The 7,399-nt window shown below is 42.4% G+C and overlaps 1 protein-coding gene across 1 annotated transcript in view; it reads left to right on the top strand.

Annotated features, from left to right (window-relative positions):
• The first annotated feature begins 680 nt into the window (after window positions 1–680).
• SKA1 (spindle and kinetochore associated complex subunit 1) overlaps window positions 681–7,399 on the top strand; it is a 28,105-nt gene continuing 21,386 nt past the window's right edge. Inside the window, exon 1 of the mRNA XM_036078250.2 lies at window positions 681–1,037. The gene's annotated coding sequence lies outside the window, so the exon portion shown is untranslated. The remainder of the gene's footprint in view (window positions 1,038–7,399) is intronic.

Here is a 7,399-nt window from a genome sequence, read left to right as displayed (position 1 = left end):
CTCCTACACAACCACAGTCCTTCCAGTCCTCCATCCTTCCTCCAATTTCCAGGTCTGAGGGTCGGTTCAGCCAGGCAGCAAGTAGAGTTGAACTGGTCACATAAAACAGTGGTAGAAGACTGAGAGAAGACTGAGAAACAAAGGCATGACTCCCACAGCTCCATCAGAATCCACAGGCCACGCACCACGAGATGTATAACTAGTTCCATATCTCAAGCTGGTTAACGGCCAGCTCTGCGCCTAGATCTCTGTTTCCCAACCCTGTGTCCTCCTTGGGACATACACACCCCATCACAAGGCGACAGCCCTCCCGGGTGTCGGTGTCGTGGAGACTGAAGGGCCTTCAAGATCCCAAATGATGATTTTCTAGACATAATTTATATATTAAAGCTGCCTCGTGGGGGATATTTCCTGCTGTTGGGTTAAGTGGTGAACTCATCTGTCAAATCCCCTTGCTATACCAGAGCATGCTCCCCTCTTAACAGGAGACCTGACTGCGGTCCAGTTGGGCTGGGTTAGCCTGGGGGCGGGGAAAGCCGGAGAAATCTCAGGATCTGGCAGGAATGAGGTAAGAGACCGGAAGTGGGCTCTGTCACCATGGGAACCGAAGACTCACAACTTCCCATGGAATCAAATTACTGAGTCTGCGCAGTCCTGGCCTCATCATTGGCCACGCCCCCAGTCTCCCTTGCTCCTTCGCTCTCGGGTTCGGATGGAAAGGTGGAGACTGGGGAAATCCATTATGACGAATACTACAGCATCCTTTCCCGTGAGAAACTCACGATGTAGTTGGAAAGACGATATGAAATCAAACAATTTCAGTAATTTTTTAAAGTACCATCAATAATAGAGGAATGCAAAGTTCAGAAAAATTTGACTCGCTCTGAAGGGAGATCAAGGAAGATTACCCGCAGAGGCATTTATTGAGCTAAATTTTGAAAGATGATCCGGAATTATTCGGAGGACAAAAAGCGTTCGTGGGCTGAAGAATAATCCGGACAGAAGAACATCATGAACAAAGACGTATCAAACAGCATGTACGTACTGGCAAGGTGGGGTTGGGAGGCACAACGTGGCAACCACCAGGGCTGTTCCTGTGGTATCAACGGCTGGGCAAGAGGGGTGGTTGCTGAGGCTAATGAGGTAGGCAGGAGCCAGGTCAACAGTAGAGTTGTATGTCATGCCAAGGAACCGGGGCTTTCCTTTGAAGCTGACAGCCACGAAGGCACTTTTGTCAGGGAAGCGTTGAGTCCTGCCAGTCAGCCCTGACCATATGTCTCAAACCATTCCTGATCTGGTTCCCCTCCTGACAGCTGAACTCTAATTCTGACCCTATTTTTCTAAGCAATAACAAATCTGACTATGATGGTTCATAGGAGGATGTTGTGGATTCCAAATCTGTCCTGAACATATGTGGGGCAGTCCAGGTGAAAGGGCAGGACCAGGATGGCTAATGGGCCAGATAATCCAGACATTCCGTTCTAGTGGTGAGATAGTTTAGCAATGGAATGTCCAGGTATAACAGATGCTGTATTGCACTGCTCTGTCGCCACTGAGAGACATACCAGCTGCAGGTAATGTTGCTAGGAAATTCACCAAGAGGCTTTATTGAGAATCTTAAGCAGATACCAAAAAAAAAAAAAAAAAAAAAAAAAAGTTGGTGAAAAACAGTGCTAAAGGCAAAAGGATTAAAGCCAGGGACATTTAGTTGTACTGAATGATTTACTGATTGGCTGATTAATTGATCAGGGCTGGAAGATTTATTTAAAAATAAATCCTATGGGAGAGGATGTTAATTACACAGTCAACATAGGGTAGGAGATTGGTCTTGAAGGGGAGGATTACTGCCTCTTCCCTGAGAGTAGGTGGGAGGAGGAAAAGAGGCTCCGCATTTCCGCGTTTGCCCCTGGAATCTGAAGATGTCTGTCCCTACATAGATCTATAGTATCTTTGAAATCTAAATTCAGAACAGCTTATGGGCTTGAAGGGGTTAGATTTATTGTGGAGGTGAGATTGAAAGGATAATGCCATCCACATTCAGCCTGTTCTTTTTCTTTTTTTAGATTTGGGCCTGTTTTGTTTGGTTGTGTCTCAAACTGTGTATAGTTGGATTGTGGGTTTTTTTAATCTGAGGATCTTTCTATCATATTGAAGATTAAATACATTTACTTATATTATTATAATTTGCAAATCAATATAAAAACTTGGTGAAAGATTCAGGGTTCATGCCTAGATTTGGGTTGAATTAGGTAGGGCAGTGGTGAGGAGGCAGAAGTTATGCACCAGGGGACTGGGTCCTGTGGGAGTTAGAACTGGTAACTGACGAAGCCACATGAGAATTTATAGATTTTAGAGGCCATTAGGTTGTGATGACAGAGGGACAGAGGAGTTGTTTTGGGGTGATTGAACTTCTCTGGATCCTGATTGTCATGGAATTTACACAAATCTATACATGTGCTAAACCTGTAAAAAGTCAGTGTTACTGTATTTTAATTTAAAAAACAGAGATTGGGGCGCCTGGGTGGCTCAGTCGTTAAGCGTCTGCTTTCAGCTCAGGTCATGATCCCAGGGTCCTGGGATCGAGCCCCGCATCAGGCTCTCTGCTCGGTGGAAGCCTGCTTCTCCCTCTCCCACTCCCCCTGCTTGTGTTCCCTCTTTCGCTGTGTTTCTCTCTGTCAAATAAATGAAATCTTTAAAAATAAATAAATAAATAAATAAAATAAAAAACAGAGATTTACAATTTAACCCCAAAATAAGTAAACCTCCTATGTCTGACCACCTAAAGTGACATATGTTTTATTTCTTTAACCAGTCTGATTTCTCTGTGATGTCTCTTCAGGTCAGTGTTTTACCTATAATTAAAAATGGCAGAGTTTATCAATCTTACCAAGATTAGTACCTGATGCTGCCGCTGTAATAAGATTAGGTATTTATGGTGAGCACTGTGAACACAGTGGTGTTCACCCAGAGTGCTAACAAATCTCTAAAAATAACCAAAAGGAAATTGTGTGTTGGCGTTAGGGTTAGATTGGAGTTGGGATTCTGTTAAGTTTGAGTGAAATTCATAGTCAATGAGAGGGGAGGGAACCTTGAGCAGGGGTGTTTATAGAGAATGCTGGGAATGGTCCACACTTCAGCCATTTTATATCAGGAGCAGGACCTCCAGTGTGTTTGCTTCTGACAGGTGGAATAATGAGAGTTTTGATTTTATTCTCTATACTTTTCTGTGTTGTTTTGATTTGCAGTTAAAAACATGCGCTACTTTCATAAAAGAAAAGCTAATGCTGAAAAGGAAGATAGTGAAGTTTATCTTCATAAACTTTTCCAGCAGGTATCCTGAATTTGCATTTTGTTTAGCTTGTGGCCTCAAGAAGAATGGTGCTGCCCTGCCATCTAGTGGCCGCATGGCAAAGGTGCCTTCCAACCAGCATTTCAATAAAGCAAAAATTAGTTTTACCAACTTTGAAGAAGACAACAAATGTACATTGTTCTGGGTAAAACTTTGATTTGGTTGAAGACTTGTTGATACCAAACACAGATCAAGTATTCTATTTTATGGTAATATCTCATCCTTTGGGCATCATCAAGGAACAAAACTCCTCCACCTCAAGGCTTAACTCTTAAGGAACGACATAAAAATTAGATGAACACTCTTACTGTTTCTTAAAAAAGAATATATGGAACAAAACAACCTTTACTTTAGAGCTTATGGCTTTAAAAAATCAATATCACCAGGAAGAGCCCCGTTTAGTCGTAGTTAATCAGTAAATCCAGGGCATGGTGTAGCAGTTTCTTACGGTTACATCTTACATTGGTTTGCTAAGGCTGATGGAACAAAGTGCTACACACTGGGTGGCTTGAACAATGGAAATTTGTTGTCTCACAGTTCTGGAGGCTGGAAGTCCAAGATCAAGGTATTGGCCCCATTGGTACCTTCTGAGGGCTGTGAGGGAAGGATCTGTTCCATGCTTCTCTCTCTTTGGCTTGTGGGTGGCCATGTTCTTTCTCCCTGTGCCTTTTCGCTTTATCTTCCCTTCATATGTGTCTCTGTGTCCAAATATCCCCTTTTAATAAAGACACCAGCCATATTGGATTAGTGCCCAGGTAATGACCTCAGCTTAACTTGATTACCCCTTTAAAGGCTCTATCTCCAAATAAGGTCACATTCTGAGGTAGTGGAGGTTTGACTTCAACATATGACTGGGGGGGGGGGGGTGGCAGTGCACAATTCAACCCTGATTTGGCTTCCTATCAGCTGAATCACAATTCTATTTTGCTAAACAACAAGCATGAGGAGAGCGATACAAAGAAGTGTGCCATTACTATTTCATAAGTGCCATGGGTGGCAGTGAGTCAGGCTAGAATGGAAGGGGCATGACCAAGAGTGGGGTAAGACCCGTGGAGCATGATGGAGGGTGGGGATTGTTGACCTGACCCACAACGGGATGGATGGTGTGGAAACGCTTTGTGTGGAGTGGGGAGGGGAGGCGAACAGCTGGGCGCAGGCATTAAGGGGAAGTACATGGTCTGGCAGCGGGGTATAGGGACCCATGCTGGGTATAAGAGAAAAGGCAGAGGGGGAACTTGAACCAATGAAGGTCCTGGGAGCAGCTTCACTGGGGTGTGAGGGGGGAAGAGCTGAACGATTCAACTGCAGAATGTGTGTGTAATCGCTACGCTGTGGACAGGGTCAGGATGTACTTTGCCCCTTTAGGCGCCGCTGTGGTGTGGGCACATCTGAGTTGGCCTGATTGTGCTGCTCCCTATGAGGGTGGCTAGGCTCTGGGGAGTTCATCTGCAGCTCACACTCCTTCTGGGCGGCCTCAGTTTCTCTCAAACATCAATAGCAACTGGGAAGGTAAATCTACTGGGCTTGGGTTTGTCCCCTCTGCTATAAGAGTAATTTAACATCATGTGAGAGATTTCTGGTGTAATTCAACCATTTCCTAGGTTATCTGGGAAGTTTATTTGGAGGTCTGGAAGTAAATCCAGAGGTCCGAAAAATCTTCGATGTAAAGCTCTAAAATCTTATAAGCATCTTTGAAATACATAAATTATTATTAATTTAGCTTTATAGAAAGCTTACACAAGCTTAATAAACATATCCTGTTTGCTGGGTCATATGTAGGCAGACAGAGATTTTCTAAAACATGGAAATCACCTCATCATATAGATTTGGACATCATAATGACAGTTAATAAAATGAAATTCTAATTGAGTTTTCATTTTATTGCTAAGTTTTCCTTAAGGAGAAGAACTTAAAGAAGGTAAGCAAGAAAAACACCTTGGTTCTAGAAGATTAGAACATATTCAGCAAAATGAACACATTGATACAAATGGTACACAAATGGTCTTTTCTAGCTTCCCTCTGACCCATTATTAGAGATCTGATTGGCAGGTATTTCTGCAATTAATTGATTCTGGAAAATCTGGCAAGCATTGCTCCTCTCGGCCTCAAGAATTGGAAACTGCCCAGTTTATAAATGCCAATATAACAATATCTTTTAAGTGTTTAAAATGCTTTGGGAAAAGTCCTGTCAAATAAAAGATAGAGTTTTGTAATCTTAATACCTGATCTCAAAAATTTATATATAAAATATTGATGCCTGTTCTCAAAAAAGTATTTTACCTAATTCACAAAGTATGTCAGTATGTGAATGCCATAATCCAAGTGTATGTGTCGGTTGTCTTCCTCTTGAGCTCCACTCTCCATGATTTTCCACCCAGCCCTGGACTGAGGGGGTCTGACCTATACGGACTGCTTCAAGAATTTCCTTTGCCTCCTGGCCTCAGGATGGGTACAGCCAATGGGAGTCGGGGTTATCTGCAGAAGATCCATAGGTGGGAGGAGAATACAGGCAGATATTTATTCTCCTAGCTTCCTTCCTGCTGAGTTCCTGACAGGGGTGCTTGGAACCTAACCAGAGACCACGGCTCCTGCCAAGTGGCCCCTTCCATAGAGCTGCCTCCCCAAACTCATGGGACTGTCAGTCTTCATGCTTAGGGATAATTAATGTTCCCTAACTTATAAACCCCAGGGAGCCACACCATCAAATGTTACCTTCTGAGAACTCTGCCACATATTTTAAGTAGTCCCTCTTTATTAAATTCTCCTCAAATTATCCAGGTTTTTTTTCCCATCCTATTTTTGCCAAGACACTGAATAATATAGTGTGTTCACTCTTTCCTTTGTGTGAACTAAGCAGATGGCAGAAAACACTAACATACAACCTCTGTGAAAAGCTGGAGAGATGTTTTACTATAGAGCTGCTCTATTCATACATCTCTTCTTCCCTCTCTTTTAGTAGAAACCAGTGCTCCAATCTCCAGTCAGCTGAGGTCAGCTTAGCTGCAGCCTGTCAGGATGCAACGGGTTAGTCCTACTTTGTTACTGTGTGGGCTGGACACCTTATAGCCCCCAATGCAGTAGCCATCCTCTAGAATATGTGAGCTAGAAAGATTTCCTTCTTCTTCTTCTTATTGAAAAGATACTAAGTTCTTTCATTTGTGCCCTTGTCCCTTCCTTTCAGAGGCAGCTGGACTTCTCACCTTATTCTTTTATTACATATACACATTCTGTCCTGTTAAAATGCTAGACTCTAGAACCCAGAGACATAAAAGCTTAGCCTGTCATAGTAGAAAGTGTGTGTGTATATGATATAGTGAATTGTGTCCCTTTAAAATTCATACGTTGAAGTCCTAACCCAACAATGTGATTTCATTTGGAGATACGACTTTTAAGAGTTTAATTCCACTATAGTCTAAAAAACATACTGTGTATTATTTCTAGTCTTTCAAATTTGTTAGGGTGTACTTTATAGCCCAGAATGTGGTCTGTCGCAGTGAATGGTCTATGCAAGCTTGAAAAGAATGTATATTCTGCTTTTGTTTGACAGAATATTCCATAAATGTCAATTAGATCAAATTGATAGGGTTGTTCAGTTAAACTTTATCTTTACTGATTTTTTTTGCCTGCTTGATCTATTAGTTATTGACAGGGGGATGTTGGAATCTCCAAGTGGATTTGCCTATTTTTCTTTTATTTCTATCGGTTTTTGCCTCACATGTTTTGATGCTCTGTTGTTAGGTGCGTACATGTTTAAGATCATGTGTCTTCTTGGAGAATGACCCCTCTATTATTATGTAGTGTCCTTTTATCCCTGATAATTTTCCTTGTTCTGAAATCAACTTTGTCCAAAATGAATATAAGTAGTTTTTTTAATCAGTGTTATCATTGCGTACCTTTCTCCATACCTTTACTTTTTTTTTTTAAGATTTTATTTATTTATTTGACAGAGAGGGACACAGCGAGAGAGGGAACACAAGCAGGGGGAGTGGGAGAGGGAGAAGGAGGCTCCCCGCGGAGCAGGGAGCCCGATGCGGGGCTCGATCCCAGGAC

Source organism: Halichoerus grypus, chromosome 13 (genome assembly GCF_964656455.1).
Source record: "Halichoerus grypus chromosome 13, mHalGry1.hap1.1, whole genome shotgun sequence".
Classification (NCBI taxonomy): Eukaryota; Metazoa; Chordata; class Mammalia; order Carnivora; family Phocidae; genus Halichoerus; species Halichoerus grypus.
Note: the sequence above shows the minus strand (reverse complement) of the source record. Positions and strands in the feature narration are given on the sequence as shown.